The 17,697-nt window shown below is 44.3% G+C and overlaps 1 protein-coding gene and 1 long non-coding RNA gene across 7 annotated transcripts in view; one reads left to right on the top strand and one right to left on the bottom strand.

Annotated features, from left to right (window-relative positions):
• The window catches only part of LOC111248825 (uncharacterized), a 141,069-nt gene extending 125,664 nt beyond the window's left edge, over positions 1 to 15,405 (bottom strand). For 3 of the 5 annotated variants that reach the window (XM_086988643.1, XM_086988646.1, XM_086988645.1), the window contains exon 1: positions 355 to 510. The gene's annotated coding sequence lies outside the window, so the exon portion shown is untranslated. Of the gene's footprint in view, positions 1 to 354; positions 511 to 10,145 lie in introns of those variants that run through there. The other 2 variants (XM_086988648.1, XM_086988650.1) reach the window with 2 other exon arrangements.
• LOC147755734 (uncharacterized) lies at positions 2,826 to 17,491 on the top strand. 2 transcript variants are annotated; one of them, XR_015327441.1, is made up of 3 exons: positions 2,826 to 3,046; positions 6,307 to 6,485; positions 16,100 to 17,491. It is a non-coding gene; the product is annotated as an uncharacterized LOC147755734 (long non-coding RNA). The 2 variants fall into 2 exon arrangements; XR_015327442.1 differs by lacking the exon at positions 2,826 to 3,046 and adding an exon at positions 3,251 to 3,497.
• The last annotated feature ends 206 nt before the right edge of the window (positions 17,492 to 17,697 follow it).

Raw genomic sequence — 17,697 nt, 5'->3', positions numbered from 1 at the left:
CATCCTAATTTGCATCCTATTCCTTTCTTCTCGTCTGTTCTGACTGCCTCTGATCTTGTGCCATTCAAGACAGAGGACGAGAGTGGCTGGCTGGGCTGGATTTCAAGTTTTTGTATGTTTTAAGGCTGTTCAGTATTAAGGGCTTTCACGACTGCCCCACAGGCGAATATGTAGCGGTAGCGATGCAAACAAACAACCTACTCTTTTATTGGCATAAATGTGCATAAAACTAATACATGTTGGCAATGCAGTAATTGTTATTTTATTGTTATCTTGAGATCTGAAAACCTAATAAAACTAAGAAATTGTAAGAAATGTAGAAAAAACTTTTCGAAAGGATAGTGTAATACTAGCCTGCTAGCGAGGACATGTTAGATGTCGAATTAAACAAGATCACTTGGTATGAACCAGGAAGAGTAGTATTTCTGAATGCTTCACTGGAACAACTGACCCACGCATGTCATAACTGGAAATTTCATCATAAGAGAAACGGTAAGGGAGATCTCTCGTCTTGTCCCTCTCCTCTCGTCTCGTCTCGTCCCTCTCATCTCGTCTCGTCTTGTCCCTCTCGTCTCGTCTCGTTTTGTCTCTCCCTTTCGTCTTGTCTCATTTTGTCTCCCCCTTTCGTCTTGTCTCGTTTTGTCTCTCGCTTTCGTCTTGTTTCGTCTTGCATCTCTCTCTCTCTCTCTCTCTCTCTCTCTCGTCTTGTCTCCTTTCTCCTTCTGTACAATGCTATAGCGCCATTCTTGACCCTAGTTGCTTTGGCAGGTGGGTTGTTACACACTTCCTAGCGGATTCCGACTTCCATGGCCACCGTCCTGCTGTCTTCAGCAACTAACACCCTTTATAGATCTCATGCGCATTTCAGCTTTTGGCACTTTAACCCAACAATTCGTTCAATCCACAGCGCTAGTTCAAAATGGCCCACTAAGCATGCTTATTCAGCAGCGTTCTTCAATTGAGAAAATACTCACACCCATAGTTTGAGAATAGGTTGATGCTATATAGGCCCCAATACCTCTACTCATTCGTATCTCTCTCGTCTCCTTAAATGGTCGTTTTGTCTTTCTCATCTAATCTTTATAGATAGCAGTCTTGTCTCTCTCTCTCTCTCGTCTCGTCTCCCTATAGGGTCTCTAAGATGGCCGTCTTGCCTCCGTCGTGAAGCTGAACGAAAATTGCCTCAAAATTGCTAAATTGAAGATATTAAAATTGTGATCACAGGGTAAGATGTCGACATGAAGAGCGTACAGCAAACACGCAGTTATTCGCTCTTTGTTCTTTGGTAAAAGCGTGACTCCCAGAACAGCTTAGCCAGACGATTTGTATACGGCAGTATTTTAGATAGGGTTACGCTCAGTAATGATGCGACGGCCTTTTCATTGACGGAAAGATCTGCTCAAATAACAAACTGGTTGAGGTCACGAGCTTCGAAAATGCTATCTATCCTCGATTTTGACTCATTTCGGCGAAACTGTTCAGAGCGAAAGGTTCACTAGTCGAGCTTCAAAATGAGCAGCAGTGAGTAAACCCCCGCCGAAACCATCTTCAAAGATAGAGGGCAATATAGAATATTATATAACATCGGCAAGTGGCATAGTGCACGAGAATGGCAAAGGGAGCAATGCTATAGGACATTGGGTTGGGCATGCGCAACGTTAAAACCTGAATCATGATAAAGGTGGTCGACATTAGGTACAGATCATGGATATCGTTGTTATGCAAAAAACCAAGCAGGCCTGACTCCAGGCTATTGGTGCTCGTAAAGTAAGAGCACAGTTCCTATTTTGAAAGTTCATATGAGGCTTCCAGCATTGATCTAGGCGTTGTAGAATACATTTTACTGACTGTATTCAAACAATTTTTTCACAAGATTCAATAGTCACGAAAACCGTTGAATATACACATGAGTGTAGGCCTAACAATCGAAGCAAACTAGAAACTACGCAGACGAAGACAAGACTAGTGGGGATACTCCTAACAATTCTAGATATATATATATATATATATATATTTGATGCAAGGCTTGCTTGCATCGGTCGGTTTCCTATCCTTCGTTTCTCTCATTTTCCCTGTGATAAATTAATCTCCGTTAACGGAGCTTATCGTTACTAATGTCTGTAAGTTTCGATGATCAATTGTTGTCTGACGGACCAACAGTCGTGGTACGTACATAATGGAATATTCGGAGTTTACCGTTGAAGTCCCAGTCGCTCAGCCCCCGAAACCCGCAAGGTTTTTGAAACCGCTGCCTCCACCTGAACCTCTTCAGCCAGCCTTGAGAAATCGATTTTTATACAACACCCCATCCAACCATTGCAGCAATAACAATAACATACGAGTCTTGGCGTACACCCTTCCGAGCGACTTGACAGCTATATTGCGACTGTTGCTATTGCTGACGCGCCCCAGACTGATAAAGTGGGGCAGCTTTTGGGGAGATGAAGACTGGAATAAACGGCATGTACATGTGCTGCTGATGTGCCTGGCTGGCCCTGTTCCCGTAGAAGCCTAACCACTACCGCTATCGTTGTCTCACCACAACACTAACCTTACACACACTACCATTACTAATCCTACTATAACTACAGTAACTAGAAGTAACAATAGTGGTAACTAGAAGCCGATGAATGGCCTCTTTGTCCGTCTGGTCGGTCCACAAGTTCAGCGATGGCCCTTAGTCCGCTTCTCACTACTTGCCCCCATCATAACTCTTAACTGCGCATTAAGATAGAGCGAATAACCCTAATACACAGCCACGGAGACCGATCAAGATCTGGTACCGGTTTGTCTATATCGGTGCGATTAACTCGCCTAGGTGGATAGCCATGCGCAAACGAGGAGAGCGTTGACACGGGGACGAGACAACGCTAGCGACACTAAAGGACATGGACTATGCTCCAAAGCTGACACGATGTTGACACAGCAGTACGGTAGCACGCTATTGCGGCGGACCCATTCTAAAGTCAGTGACGCTAGCAGACGAAATAGCCGCCATTGGTGATGATGGTAGATTCCGGGAACAAAAAGGCCGTGCTACTGCTAAGTAAGTACCCGCCTGGGTTCGTGGGTCGAACGTCTGAATGTCGAACCAATTCCGCTCGTGTGCGCCGAAGAACAATGAAATATTAAACATTTAGATAAGGGTAGTAATACCCTCTTGATGAGATCTTTAATGTTTATTTGTGATACAGCGCACAATTCATTAGGATAAGCGCGCACTACCTAATGTAAGTTTTAGTTGAGAAAAACCGCGATGTTACTTCTCGTTGTGTTACTATCTGCAAGTTACATTAATTTGTTTGTAGCATAGCATAAATGACATTGGTGTATTTTTGCCTGCTTTTCATTTACAAAAACGAGACAAAAAAGGCAGCTGGCTAGCAGAACAAGGCTAAGTCAGCATTATGGCAAGCACAACGGATTGTTACAGGCACGTTGAACATCTATTTCCTTACTGTATCGCAGCGACACGCAACAAGCAAGTCGGCCAATAAGTATGTACCTATCTGATATGTATGTATGCACACGCATAAATCGTCAACCTATTTTTCGACACCTTCATTAGGGACTAGCCCACCGAAAGCGGCTTGCCTAAACCTAAAGATTTCCATTCAAAAACGCTGGCATTTCTTTTGTCTGGTCTTGCGTGGACGTTTAGCTGAAAGCGCACTGGGCATATTTTTGCTTGTAGTTTTTTTTTCATTTTGGCGTATCGCTTGGTGCTTTTGGCATTGGCCGCATCGACCTACGGGCAGCCATACGTCCTTCTCGTTCGTTCGTTCCCACCCCTTTACTTTCTTTACTGTCGACTTTAAGCCTTGTTTTTTTATTAAGTTACCATGACGCGTAGCTTGAGACACTGTTGGCATGCGGGTCAAAGGCAGTATTCAGATTAGCAAAAGAACGCTTGAAAGACCTTGAAAACAGAAGTCTTAATTCGTTTTGATACTGCGTACTGCAAAGGTAAAGATTACATATAATAAATAGAATAGAATAAATACGAGATGGTGTGGCTTTGCTTCGATAATTGTTTGCACAAAGGACGATTAGTGACTCGAGGACGGCTATTTTTTATGAGATCGCCTATGGGGACCTGTGACCTTTCGATGCTGCTGCACAGATTTTTGCGAGAATATCTTAAATATTCCACGGCTCTGTCATTGGGAAGGAAACAGTAAAATAAATCAAATCCCATGCCCCTTTCTAGAGTCAGCTCTACAATAATATAAGCAGACCTGCTAAGAAAAATGTATTATTGGAGGTTTTACGGGAAGCTTAACGCTCTACTGCAATTCCGTCTCGAACATAGGCACTATACTCCGTCCAATTTACCAATGTTTTAGTATGCAAATGTATTTGCCCCGATTTTCCACGTACCAATTCTGGCGGCAAGTCTGGCAAGAAAAGATCTACGCGCGGTTAAAGTCGCTTGTTAAATTTAGTTTCATTCATAGTCAGCATTACTTACAATGATACAAATCTCAAAAATACCGCCTACACCGTCATTCTTCGTGTCGGTGATGTTATCTAGCGGAAAGACTTTCAATAACAACGTAGTAACGTATAATCAATCATCCGTAGTCATATGTACTTCAGAGCTGTGCCTCGATTTGAGTAGATAACTATTGGGAATCAACGTTGTATCTCATGGGTTGAGAACCCAGCGCTAAGGTTCTTCTTAACACCGTCGCTCGGATCGCTTTGATGATTAAGTAGATTATCATAAGATTGAACTCTTTCACCCCTGATATTGTGCTTTGATTATAAATAGAATGAGACGGATTTCATCTATGGGCCGGCAAAATTACTGCGGCAGCAATTTTCCAATGGTAACTCGAAAAGATTCCCTTTTTACTAAATGCGTGCTATTGTAGCCAACGTCCGTAATACAAAACACTGTTTTTAGACACCGCGTTAGGTAATCGAAACATGTCTAATTGAAACAGATGCCGGAGTAAGGAACACCGTAGACGAATCAAGCTAACCCAGTTGAACTAGTTCCTCGTACATACACAAAGTTCGTCTATGTTCTTTGCTGACGTGGAAATGCAAATACCGGCAACAGGACAGGAATGGGATCCAGCCCCCTGTTAGGGACCAACAGAATTTCCGTTGTAACCTTAATAACATTGTGTAGTAACATTGTAGTGTAAAGAAAACAGATGGAATGTTTAAACAAGTCCAATATAATTTAGTCCCTCATTAATTGATACCATGATAAAAAATGTTCGCTTGTACTTAAGCGCTCCATGTTCTCACTATAAAAGTCAGTCTACGAAAGTGTTCATCGACAGAGAAACAAAAGGTGCAATATCTTCTTTCAATGCAAGGACAGAGGACGCTACATGCTTTGCCATTGTAAAAGCGAAACTTAATGATTTAAATGTTGGTCACCACCCGTTATCTTCATCTTTGATCCTGAATATAGTAACATAGACAACCGAGAATCAATTATACCTAACGCGCAAGTACTGCCCGCTCCAGTCTATTTAATAAAGCTACGGCAAAAAAGCATTGGCCCACATTGACCGCAGTATCTAATTATTGTTTGGCACAATCGATCACTTTATCGATGACAATGGAATTACAACGTTCTAGTGAGTACTCGGTTTCCCTTCACGTATTACGTACATTCAAAGCACGCGTATAGTACATAATGCGTGGCGTTGTACAATAACGTGTTAGTCTCCAGTAACCGATTCGGTCAGCGCGCCAGCGTAATTGCGTTGGCCCTGAATTACGCGTTGCCACCAGCGCCAGGCATTCCATCAAACACCTAGCTCCTTTGCAGCAAAAAACGGAGTGACTACGCCCGGATTCGAACCCAGACCATGACGTGCCCCTAAATATAGCAAGCAAACACACCCACTAGGCGATCTCGCGCATCGAAAAGTTTTCAAGTGGAGCTGTTCGGAGACCATGTTGCAGGCGAGCTTCGTGTCGACATTATAAAGCCGCTGATGACAGCCGTGCCGGAGCCTATATACTGAGACTTTTGAGATGTGTCGGAGATCCAAGCTCGGAATCGTGTTGTGTCCTCGATAGTTTTCATCAGAAGCTCCGAAAAGCGGACTACGTTGACTCCGCCTATTAGTAGCTCTTTAGCGCCGACCGACCGCTATGGTTTCCGCTACAGCACGGAACAGCGGGTGCTAATTCATTCGTCTATATTTGTCCAGCTAATTTGCTAATAGTTAACTATTTCGTACTAGCTATGCTACTAAACTGCCCGTACTTATATTATAAGCGTATTAACTGAAAGCTTTCTTTTCCTGTTCCGTACGCTCGTCTCTGACTTTCTAGATGAGCTTTATCACCACCACCCAAGCCACTAATCCATAGCCGCAACGTTACCCACATGAAGTGGTCGTGCCAGAATTGAAGTCGTCGACGCTCGCTGCTGGAATTCGTTCACAGAGATGAAAATTGATGTTATACAAAAGTCACGCTGTGATTTACGTTCCGTCTCAACGATCAGTCCGGTGCGTAAAAATCTGCACGTGCAGCATCGTTTGATTGTGCGATGGTTTTGGTCCTGCCTATCGCACCAGCTGTCGTCTGTAAGCCATTTTCTGTTCGAAAGGTACTAAGTTTTATCAGGAAGCATCTTTGCGCTCGCTCTATTACTGTCAGAGTTACTGCTGCCGGAATGACGGGCAACGTTTTGAACGGCACAAGGTCCGTGCCACAATCAACGCATCGGCGACATACTCGCAGCCATAGGTCTACTAACAAGCAAATACAATGCTTCCATTTATTCTCTTTGCCCCCTCAATACGTGTCCTACGTACCAGCCATAGAAAACGAACATAACCGCCATGCAGCCGCACGCAATTCTGGCTCTCTCAAACTCGTGCTACACCTTTCGCTGGCCTTCAGATTGTATCCTTTTGGCGGACGAGCCCCGGATAGCCAGATCAACAACAGCAGTTAGTCGCAGCAATAAAAAACGCTCAGTAACCTCGGCCTGTAACGGCTGCCTCAGCCCAAAGCGGATTGCACGAAGGGCATATTAGCTGTTAGCGTGGTTCTGAACGGAGATGGTCGTGTACCCGAAGTTTAAAAGGTCATTGCGAGGGACGGCTGAAGAGACCGCTAACTCTGCCCTTTAGTGCCTGTTATGCCTGGACTGCTAAACCGAAGTGTAAAACTGTAGTGCAGTCCGTAGGAGCTATGCAAGCAGGTGCTACACGATGGCGGACTTCCAAGATAGGCGTATATTGCTGCCTGCGTACTAATTTGCCTGCCCCTACAGAACTCCTCATAGAAACTCAGTGCCGGTTGAAAAATGTATTTTGCTGAGCACGTAAGAGGGTGCTGCGCTTACATAAAGGATACCTCTGGCATATTTTATGTAGATTACTCGCTCAGTATCTATCGGCCTACTAGTTATACTAGGTACAATCATCAAAGGATAATAGTTGAATTCAGTCTTCCAGCGGGGATTGGATAACGCAAAATATGTGCTATGCGTCATGCCTCTTACTATCTGCAACGGTTGGCCTTCTATTGGATCGGTCGGATCATCTGACATCATTTTTCTCTTATCTCAGCCCGTGCGTCTAGAGTACGACAATCCGTTATTGAAGTATCGGTTTCTTAACTGCAGCAACACTTTTTCGGAATGTTTACCACGAATGCATTAAGCAGACCATATTTTATCACTAGCAGGATTTTCGTCTCGTACTGAAAACTCTGGACTCCGCACACCGTTTGGAAGTGTTTTAACTATATTGCTGGCTATAGTAATAATAATGGTATAATCAACACTGCCTCGATATTTGCCATTCCTCGGTTTTATAAAAAAAAAAACCTTACTAAAAATAAATTTTCTAAAAGGTGAAAAGGGCGAGTAATGAGAATATATTTTTAGAGAAAACCAGCAACTAACACACGGCTACAGGCTCAGAAAAGGATGAACTTCCCACCGCCCTTCGATCATGGAACCCCATTGGGTAACGTAGCATGCTTTCATAGATACCTGAGGAACGAGGAAGAAGACAAAAGCCTTCTAAGTTGTTGAGTGCTCCGGCGGTCTGGTCTCTGGGTGAAGCCAGACAATAAGTAATGAACCGCGCAGAAACGCTACAGCTGCAAATAGTTGTTAGCGAAAATGCCTCGACGTTTTCTGTTGCCCCATGAGCCGTGCATGGGTCGGCCGACGGATAGCTGATTATGAAGGCTGTACAGATACGATGGAAGGGAAGTTAAGAGCTAAGAAGGAAAGAAGCACTACGCCTGTTTGTCCTAACAGGGGGGTAAAAACAGGTGGAATCCACCCAAACAACAGCTGGAAACGAAAATGCCTGCCTCATTGTAATACTGGTGTATTTAACCACATCTTTCCGGTTGACCTCTCGATGAAAATCAAAACAGACTACAGATCTGCTGATGGGTTTGTTAAATACAATGGATTACGCTTATAGGAGTACAACAGTGATCATGTCTCGCAGTCCAATATCGACAACAGTGACCAACACACATTTATTTACTGAACCAACGTATGCCGTACCAAACCAGTTGCAAAATAAATAAATCGGTAGTTAAGAATAGTGTTCCTGTCTAGGAATATTGAGCTGGACGAATAGCACAATAGATGCATTGCGGAGATAACAGCATAGTCACGAGATGTACATCAAATCCTAGCGATGTCGTTACCTTAAATCGTTTCCTAGCCTTTCGCTGTTCACTGAAGAAAAAAAGGTCGTTCTTGTTCCGTCCTTTCTCAGTCCAGAAAAAGGCCGATTGTCTCACAATGCGTGATTTTAAAACACAATGAGGAACTAGGACTCGAACTCATTACATATAAAACAGCCATATCCACTTGCGGATATTTCTCCGTAAACGCTTATACAGGATCGCCACAAATGCGGCAAGTGCGTTAATGTGAAATGCAATGCACTTCCGCACACCATAAACCCTAAGCTTGACTACGATGTTAATCTACGACATATTCTTATAAAATTAAAGTTATAACTATATGATGCAATCTTATAAAATACAACCCTATGAAAAAAAACTCGTTGTGCTATATGTAGGGTACGTCTTCTCCAACAACATTGTTAGTCATCCGGCGATTTAAGCCCTTCCAGAAATCTTGAAAAACTAGGTCGTTTCTGGTGACGGCAATATAACAATAATCTACATGTAGCTTTTGCCCTTATAATAACTGAGCTATTAGCAGAAGCGATATATGTACATGTCTCACAGGTATAGAGCTGGGGATATTTGACAGTAGAAGGCAATATCGTAACCAGCTAGCTTTTTCTATCATCTCTTCAGGTTCTTTTTTTTAATGTGCTGGAAGAGGCACTGGAATCGGCCCTTTTCCTATTAAAAGTAACTGCCTCGGGGTTCCCTCAGGGCTGTATGCTTTTATGCTAGGGTTCTTTGAAGTCCGCGATACACCAGGTAGTTTATGCAAGATGTTTGCGCATATATTGTAGTCAACGAGTTCCTCGTAGTGTTAAAATCATCAGATCGTCAGTCATGTTTCTTGATGTGTTAAGCTGTTTGCTTTAAACAGAATATTGTCATGCGAACTTTTTGCAGTGCACGTAAGTGTTTATTCAAGTTCCAAACAGTTTCATTAACGCCTGCTTCTCCATTGAGGCGAATACGTCGAAAACAACATCTTCGTCTTTAGGAGCTACTATCTATATGTTTGTACGCAGCTTAGTGTGTTAGATATGAAGTGGTCAGCCATTGCAGTCATGGTCTTTTCGCAATGTCTTAAACTCCAGATTGATTTGAGCGGTCGATCGATCGATGGATCAATCAATCAAAATACTGGATCGGTGGAAGGAATCGCAGGTGACTTCAATTCCAATCCGTCCAAAAAATCAGCAGTCACTAGTACAGTTTACAATGGTCATATACGGCTTTCCTCACTGTGGACATACAATGACTGACGATTGTTTCAGTTTGGCCATTTTAGTTTGGCTATACATACTATATAATCAGTTTATACGGCCTATTTATGTCTGGTACTGCCCACTGACTCTTGTCAGCAATAAGCCACATCATCTGGTGCCCCTGGGCGTATACGTTTCGATTGTCCCGTTCTGTTCGATAGCTAGGTCAAGCCGATTGTCTACATTCATATCAATTCGTAGTACCGAATCAAATATTGATTCACCTACCTGTCGGCTAGTAGCGACACGTCGGAAACAAAACAATTGTCTGATTGTTGTTGGCCTCGATGGACTTCCTCACCCTGGCTTCTCTTAGGGACTTCTTCCTATAGGAGTAGGCCGTGTTATCATCCAATTGCTCGTCCTGTTCTCGTTCGTATTCGAATGACTCTTCAAATTCTTCCAATTGCCATCGTTGGTCGTTGAGATTGTCACTTAGACCAGGGCGATTGCTGCCGTGACAGTGGCTGGCATATTTATTGATACCGTTAGTGTTAGACGGGCTGTTGCCTAAGTTATTGCACGCAGCTGTCGGCTTCGGCCTAGGCGTCGTGGTTTGCCCGGTAAGGGGAGCAAATCGGCTCTGAGGTATTCTTATACTTCCTGGATCCTTTTGTCGTGACCATGTCAGCTCTGGCTGGGGCTGAGGGGCCTATGATCCGGCTGCTGTTTATGCTGTAGACGTAATCTTCGATTGCTTGTGGTAATACGGGCGGCAGGTGGTCTGTAGATGGCAGCTGACGGAGCTCAGCGTGAGTCATGGCCAACATTAACTCCCATGTCATTTGTCAGTCGCCACCTGCGTCGCGGTTTTTTCTGCCGCTGTGCGAGTGTCGGTCGTGTTGTAAACATCGCCAACAACAACAATCACAAAATCAACACCAGAAAATTATCTAATTTTCGCTACCACTTCCCAGTTTGTGCACGACAAATCCACTAGGAAGATCAGCGCAGATTTCAAATCTCATCTCTGCGCAAGGTGAGAACACGAGAGGACGGTGTTTTGATATGCACTTCCATGAATTCGAATGAAGTATCGTGAACGCCTTCATCTTTGAGAAATCTAGTGGCGAGTTTAAATACAACCTTTCGGACAAATATCTGACGTCGACATTGGGGCTCAATCCGAGCGCACGGCACCTCGCTACCCGCAATTACCCGGAACACTTATTTGACCGCCATGATAGCGGTTTTGTTTAACATCACCTCGCAAAGCGTAGCACCACGGTCAGTACGAGAGATTACGCGATTTACAGTTCTCACGCGCACCGTGAACAGCAGACGACAGACCTTCTCGATTTAAAGCCGTTCTATTCTCGATATTTTTCCTTGAATGACGAAGGGTTGAGCATTTGCCTAAACGGTAACATCGTATCTGCACCAATGATCAAGTACGTGTATCGTCAACAGAGAAACTGCACCTTTCGAAAAAATCCCTTCCTGTCTTAGCATGATGTCCTTGTCATTAGAAATTCGGCTAAAAGCCTGTACAGCGTTCGGTGAGCACCTTCAGGGAAACCTCGCGCCTCGGTAATGTTTCATTTGTGAGACTAACATAGATGAACTGGTACGTCTACTAGATACGCATCACAAGTTTGAAGTAATCAACGATGTACTGCTATTCTACTTACAAACAGACCTGCCATATAGATAGAGTCGCGACGGTTACTGCTGTTGTTGGTGATACCGGTAAATCGTGTGAGATTCATGCATTGCAAATCATTCTCCATGACCCTTTCGCACTAGTAAAACACATTAAGGTAAGCACAATTGAAATACACATGATGAAAAGCCGAACATAGCCAACCTGTCGGTAGATCATCACAACATTACCTCGTGTAACAGGGGAATCCATCGCTCATGCCGAAATTTCACAGCGCTTTGCACAACCTGGGTAAATATTGGGGGGAAATCAATAAAGATAAGTGCAATAATGTTTTGATGTATCGCGTACTATTTCCAAACGACACTTCTCCCTTGCATGGCTCCAGCGGCGGTGATTGCTATTACGAACACTACACATCAATTAGGGACGATTCAATAACGTAACATGTTGTGGACACCGTCAGATTTGATTTAGCGCGTAGCTGAACGCACTGGCTGATACTGCTTCCTCGCGGTAACCATCGATTGGTCGGCTCAACGACTGAGCTTTCTTCCACAAAACAGATGACTGTACGAGACAATGCACCCTTATGTCAATACATAAAACTGCGTAGGTATCCAAAAGTATGTATTTTTTTCATTTCCTGGTAGACTTACGCACCAGTTTTGAACCAACAATAGCTATGGTCAATTATAACAAACGTAAACAATTACATTTGTTTACTTTTGCAAAACGCTTTTCCCCAGCCCATTCTACTGTCGACGGTCGACGTTGTCGAGGACGGGGAACTAGAAACTTCGTCAACCTTTGCTATGAACCATTTGATTCTTAGCCGTCCTGAGGGTTTCCATGTGTGCGCTATCTTCTCAGTAACGTTTACCTCACAATCCTGCCCCTGAACAGTGCTGTCAGGAAGGTTTTACTGTCAAACAGCTTTCGACGTCACGGACTTCCTGTGTCCTGTCCGATGTTGTTTTAGATAATTTTTTGACCGGCCAACACAGCGAGCACCTCTTTCCTATCCTAGGGTTTCACAACCTGACGGAGTTATTAACAAGATCGTTTTGATGAGCTCTCCGTTACTGGTTTGTTACAATTTTCATTGTGGTCGCCGATTTCGTGCATTGTTATATTTTGCTGTTATTGTTGCTTGGCCCACTAATTACTCAGTAATAAATCTCGGTATTAACGGTTCCCAGAATACAAAATCCCGTTCTTCTTTGGCATTTTCTGATGCTTTCTTGTTAATACTGCTGCTGCCATTTCTTCGTCTTCGATTGCTGCTATCATTCAGTCGAACTCCGTTGCGCCTCCTTCCGCTCAGTTTAGTAGCTACCAAAAGCCGCTAACGGCAGCTGCTGGCGACGGGCGGTTTACGGCCTGCTATACTGGCCGCCGGCGCCCATTCCCCAACAGGTTACCATAGAGATCCGTACGATGCAGCAGGCAACACTACCAACGTCGGCCGACAGCCAGCCACCCAGCCATCCAGTACGCCAATAGGCCGCGTAGACCCTTACGGCCTCCAGCGTACATCCAATAGCCCACCGGCTGCAGGACGAACCTATAGAATTTCTTCCTAGGCACGGCCCACGACCACCTACAATCTAGCTACGGTAGCGGCAGCATAAGGTGGTAAGCGTCCGAACCCTGATGTTAGCAATAGTTGTAGCAATCGGGAGTGTTTGGCCTGCGGCCGTGCTGTCAAGCGGCTCGCGTAGTAACACCACAACAGACTGGCAGAGGCAAGTTGACTCGGCCTCGTACGTTGGATGTGAATGGACCCACAACGGGAATATAGAAGGTCTACGTAGGTTAGACGATTAAGAGCTCATACGTAAATGCTACTCTAACGTCTTAAAAGTTTAAAATGACGCTCAAAAAGATGACAGCAGCTAGTCGATGGACGACGAAGCGCTGAGACACAAGAGTTACGTACAGCCGGTGTGTTTAATGATGAATGAATTCTCTTTTGTTTGTTTCTACTTATTATTGATTCTGTTGGATGGCCCGAAGCAAAAACTCAATGACAGCTTCGTTATTCCTTTTAGGAACGCGGACACTATGCAACCCGTCCATTGTATATTATGATTAAATTAGAACAGCGGTTTAATGGCGCTCGCAGCGGCGCCGGCATAATGACAGAAACTACGACCGAATATAATAGCAATTTGATTCGCTAGAGTCCGCTATCGATATCTACCAACTGAAATTCGGTCAGAAGATGGCGTCGGCGGAGTTCTTTGCAATAACAGCTGTACCGGCAACAGTGGAGCATGTGAAGTCGATCAGAGGACCAAACAACACTTCAGTATTAACCCGATTGAGTTGACACGCGGCAACACTGAACAGGAGCGTCGTTACGCTTTCTTACGATATTTCATCGCTTCATCTTTGTGCATACGACACTAGAGCGGAGCAACTTTCTGAGCCTTAGAATGGTAATCCTGTCTCGATGGTTCTTTTATGAACAACGACCTGTTAAGTGCATGAATTCAGCACTGCCGTAAAGATGATCTACTGGCGTTGAGTAGTACGTGTTAGTCGCTGTTATGGAACGAAAGTGGTTCTTCCCCATGGGTGTAGGCCCGACGCGCGTGGGGTTCTATCGACATCGATTGGCTGTTTTGCTGGTACCGTATCAGCGGATACATAGTTGTCGACAGCGTAGTGACTGACGTTCGATGTCCGCTGGCACCCTGGCAATGAGGAAATTAACCCGCCATTGCGGTACCGACAGGTTCTACGGGCAAACGTTTGTTGCAGGAGTTACGCGCAAACTTCATTTTGAGAATTAAAGAGACACGCGGCCATTCAACGGACCGAATGGAGGTGCAGCTAGCAAATTCAGCCGCTCTTGTCCACGGCAGTCGCAGTGGAGCCTGGCGGGTCGATACTTTCGCAGGCGTACACAGCCAACTATTAGACAGGCATTGTGTGTCTGCCACCGTAATCAGACACGTTTAACGGTACGCCACTACACGGTACGTCCACAACAATGGTTTCTGACATTTGGACCTGTTGTGCCTTGTTTCTTGCTGTCCTAACCACTTCTACCCTGACGAAACTCGCACCGCTATAATTTTTCAAAACCGAGAAAAACTAAGAGAGCGCAACTCGGGAAAGCTCAATAATAGGACAGCTTATTAAATTTGCTGCAATATAGTTGTAACTATCGGTTTGTGACAGTTTCGGCTGCCTTTACCAATCGCGGAGCTGATGATGGTAAATAATCCAGGGCGACTACGGAGTTCTCACAATACGCAGCGGGAGAATCTTCGACCCGCCTGTTTGCACCTTTGTTGCAGACCAGATCCGTTCGAGCGAAAGCTCGGCTTATTTACAGAAATCCGAAACACTCGCTTGTTAATTTCGTCACTGTCGTTATAATGAAAGCTGTTTCACGTTGTTTTTCGCGTTTTGTCGCGCTTGCGCTCGTTCGCTCAGGATTCCATGTTATTCGCAAGGCTTTTCTTTCTCTACGATGCCTTCCTAGTTTCTCTATTGTGTCTTGCGGGGGCCGCCGTTTCTCTAGCTTCCAGCATGATTGCGTTACTTTTTTGGGCCACAGGAGCTTCTTTTCGCCCGCTTCTTGTTTCCCCCTGTTCGACTTTTCAACTACCAAATGGACTGAGCCAAACCAACGTGTATCTACACGAGCATGAACTTCGCTGCTGCTATTTTTGCTTGGTATTCGACTCTACCGACGGTTAGTTGGGACAGGTCAGCGATCGCGGCGAGAAGATTGCCCCAGTTGTTCGTCGGTTATCGCTCATAACAGCAGAGTAAGGCTGGGCTGGGCTGGGCTGGGCTGGGCTGGGCTATCAACGAGTCCGACAACTCGATCTCGACCGGCTTGCTGGCAGGGCGGGTGCCAGCCGCGCCTGAGAGAAAGGGCATTCCTCATGCCCTTGTCGGCCCTCTGCAATAAGCGTTCCCTTTCCGATGCGAGTGGAGAGGGAACTCCGAGAGTGTGGAAAGCACGGGTTACCGCTGTTGTCGATCTACGGAGAGGGCTACATGATCGGACGAAACAGATGAATGAAAGGAGAGAAAAGGCAGTCCGCCATCGACGAAACAGAGAGGGAATGAAAGAGGGAAAGGGAAATTAAGGAGGGAGAGATATAAAGCGAGAAGAAAAAACGAGGTCGTCTTCTGAGTACAGCAGTAATAGACAAGTAGTGGCAAAATGTGTCGATTGCAACAGTAGCAGCTAGTCGAGTGGTACTTTGGGTGAGAGTTTAGGCGACCACAAGACTCAAAGAATGCGCAAACCACTTCATCGAATCGTGTCTTTGTCCTCCCGTCTAAAGTCGCTACCTACCTACGAGTATTTTATTAGTGTATTACAGCAGCAGGCCAAACAGGGTGCTTTTTTTCGACTCCTACCACCAGCTGTCGAAAAACACGCAGCGAGTAGTTCGTTGACAGAAAGTGTGGACACTCACAAGGGTGAGGGGACCGTCCGATAAAGCTATCGCACACGCATATGAGAGTATTGCTTTAAGCTTGCAGCTTTCGTACCCGATGCTGACTGGCGGTCGTTTTTTAGCAACGTCTTCTTTCCCTCTTACAGTGGGCGAGGGGCACGCGTATCCAAGCGAACAGCAGCTGGCGATAACAACAAACGAACGAACGAACGGTGAGAGTATGTAACGCAGAGACGCGGAACTGAACGTCAGCCAAAAGCCGGTAATGCGAGGAAGTCATATGAAACTTGTGCCGCTGGATAACTCACTATATATAGACATACTGGCTCATTTTAAGAAGGTGTTTCAATGCTTTAATTGATTTATATTTGCAGGGTCGCAGGAAAAAATATGTAGGTAATACATGATTTACCCTCTCTACACAACACGTAATTTGACAGTTGCACTTTTGCGTTTTACGACCTGGGCGATTGAATAGGAACCTTGACATCGTTCAAACTACTATCAAAGTTTCTCATATTGCTCTATTATTTTCAATTAAATTATACGCCTTTCCTCTGGCTGTTGTTAGTCATTTGAATAACTAGCATGCCACGCGACGAGGATCTATAAAGTCTCGGGACAAATTTTCTCAATATAAAATTGTCAAGATGATCTGTGGGAGCTCTGTTTGGCAAGTTTTGTGGTATTCTTGCAAACACGATCTTTTTTTGTGGGATGGAGTGTGGTCGTGCGATAAAAGTCGCTTACTTTTCTGTACTAATTCTAGCTACCTGATGCAGGATCTTTTGCATAACCTTTCACAGTGGACAATAGACTTCTGCTGTGATCGACGAACCAAAAGTTTTGATCACAAAACATATACCGTACGCTCTTAAAGTTCAATCCATCCAGCGATGTAACGGTTCGCAAATACCGCAAAGGCTCCATTTCTCATTTATCACAAGTCACAGTTCCGTGCAAAAATAGGGTACTGTTTTAACAAGAGTTGCTATGCCATACCTATTGGCCTCATCAAATTATGAAGATTGGTCAATACGAGGTCTTGTCGGTAGGTTCCATGGCTATCTATCGTGAATTTGTCACTCGACTGAAGCCTAAAAGAGACAGAATTGTCCGGTGAAAGAAACATCGCTGAACACCCATTAACTTCCTGTGGCCGACTTGCTAATACCGGCAAAGAAAAATCGCCAGCAGAGACAAGATATTCGGGTTCTATCTAGGCCATTAAGGAAATATTGTGCATGAAATCAATTGCCAAAAGAGGATATTCAGATTCTCGCCGAACATCATCGCGAACATTCTATACTACTCACAATATGTCACCTATTTTAAAAAATATGTGAAGTATTAGATTTTCTTGGGGGTTTCTGCGAAAATGCTCATGCCAAATGGTCAAATTGGCAACTATTATATTGTATACTGTATAGCCATATTTATAAGATATTCTTATCGGGCAAAAATTTGTAGGAGAAAGAATATGGCTTAATGATTTTTGCTTTTCCGCTTAAGCATGGATTCAGATTGTAATTCAATAAAACGGACAGCATATTTTTGATCTATTAATTATCATGTTTTCAAATTTTGACCAGTTTCAGCGGGCGTACCCTATTGAGATTAGCAATCTTAATTCTACCCATATACAGACGTTATTTAATACTGATCACAATAGCGTTATATCTGAAAATCCATTTCCAGTAGAATATAGTAAATCATAAACAAAGGCTAGCCACTTTTTTCCGTT

This window comes from Varroa destructor, unplaced genomic scaffold, assembly GCF_002443255.2.
Source record: "Varroa destructor unplaced genomic scaffold, Vdes_3.0 BEIS01000004.1, whole genome shotgun sequence".
NCBI classification, from domain to species: domain Eukaryota; kingdom Metazoa; phylum Arthropoda; class Arachnida; order Mesostigmata; family Varroidae; genus Varroa; species Varroa destructor.
The sequence above is the reverse complement of the archived record's forward strand: the minus strand, read 5'-3'. Positions and strand labels throughout refer to the sequence as shown.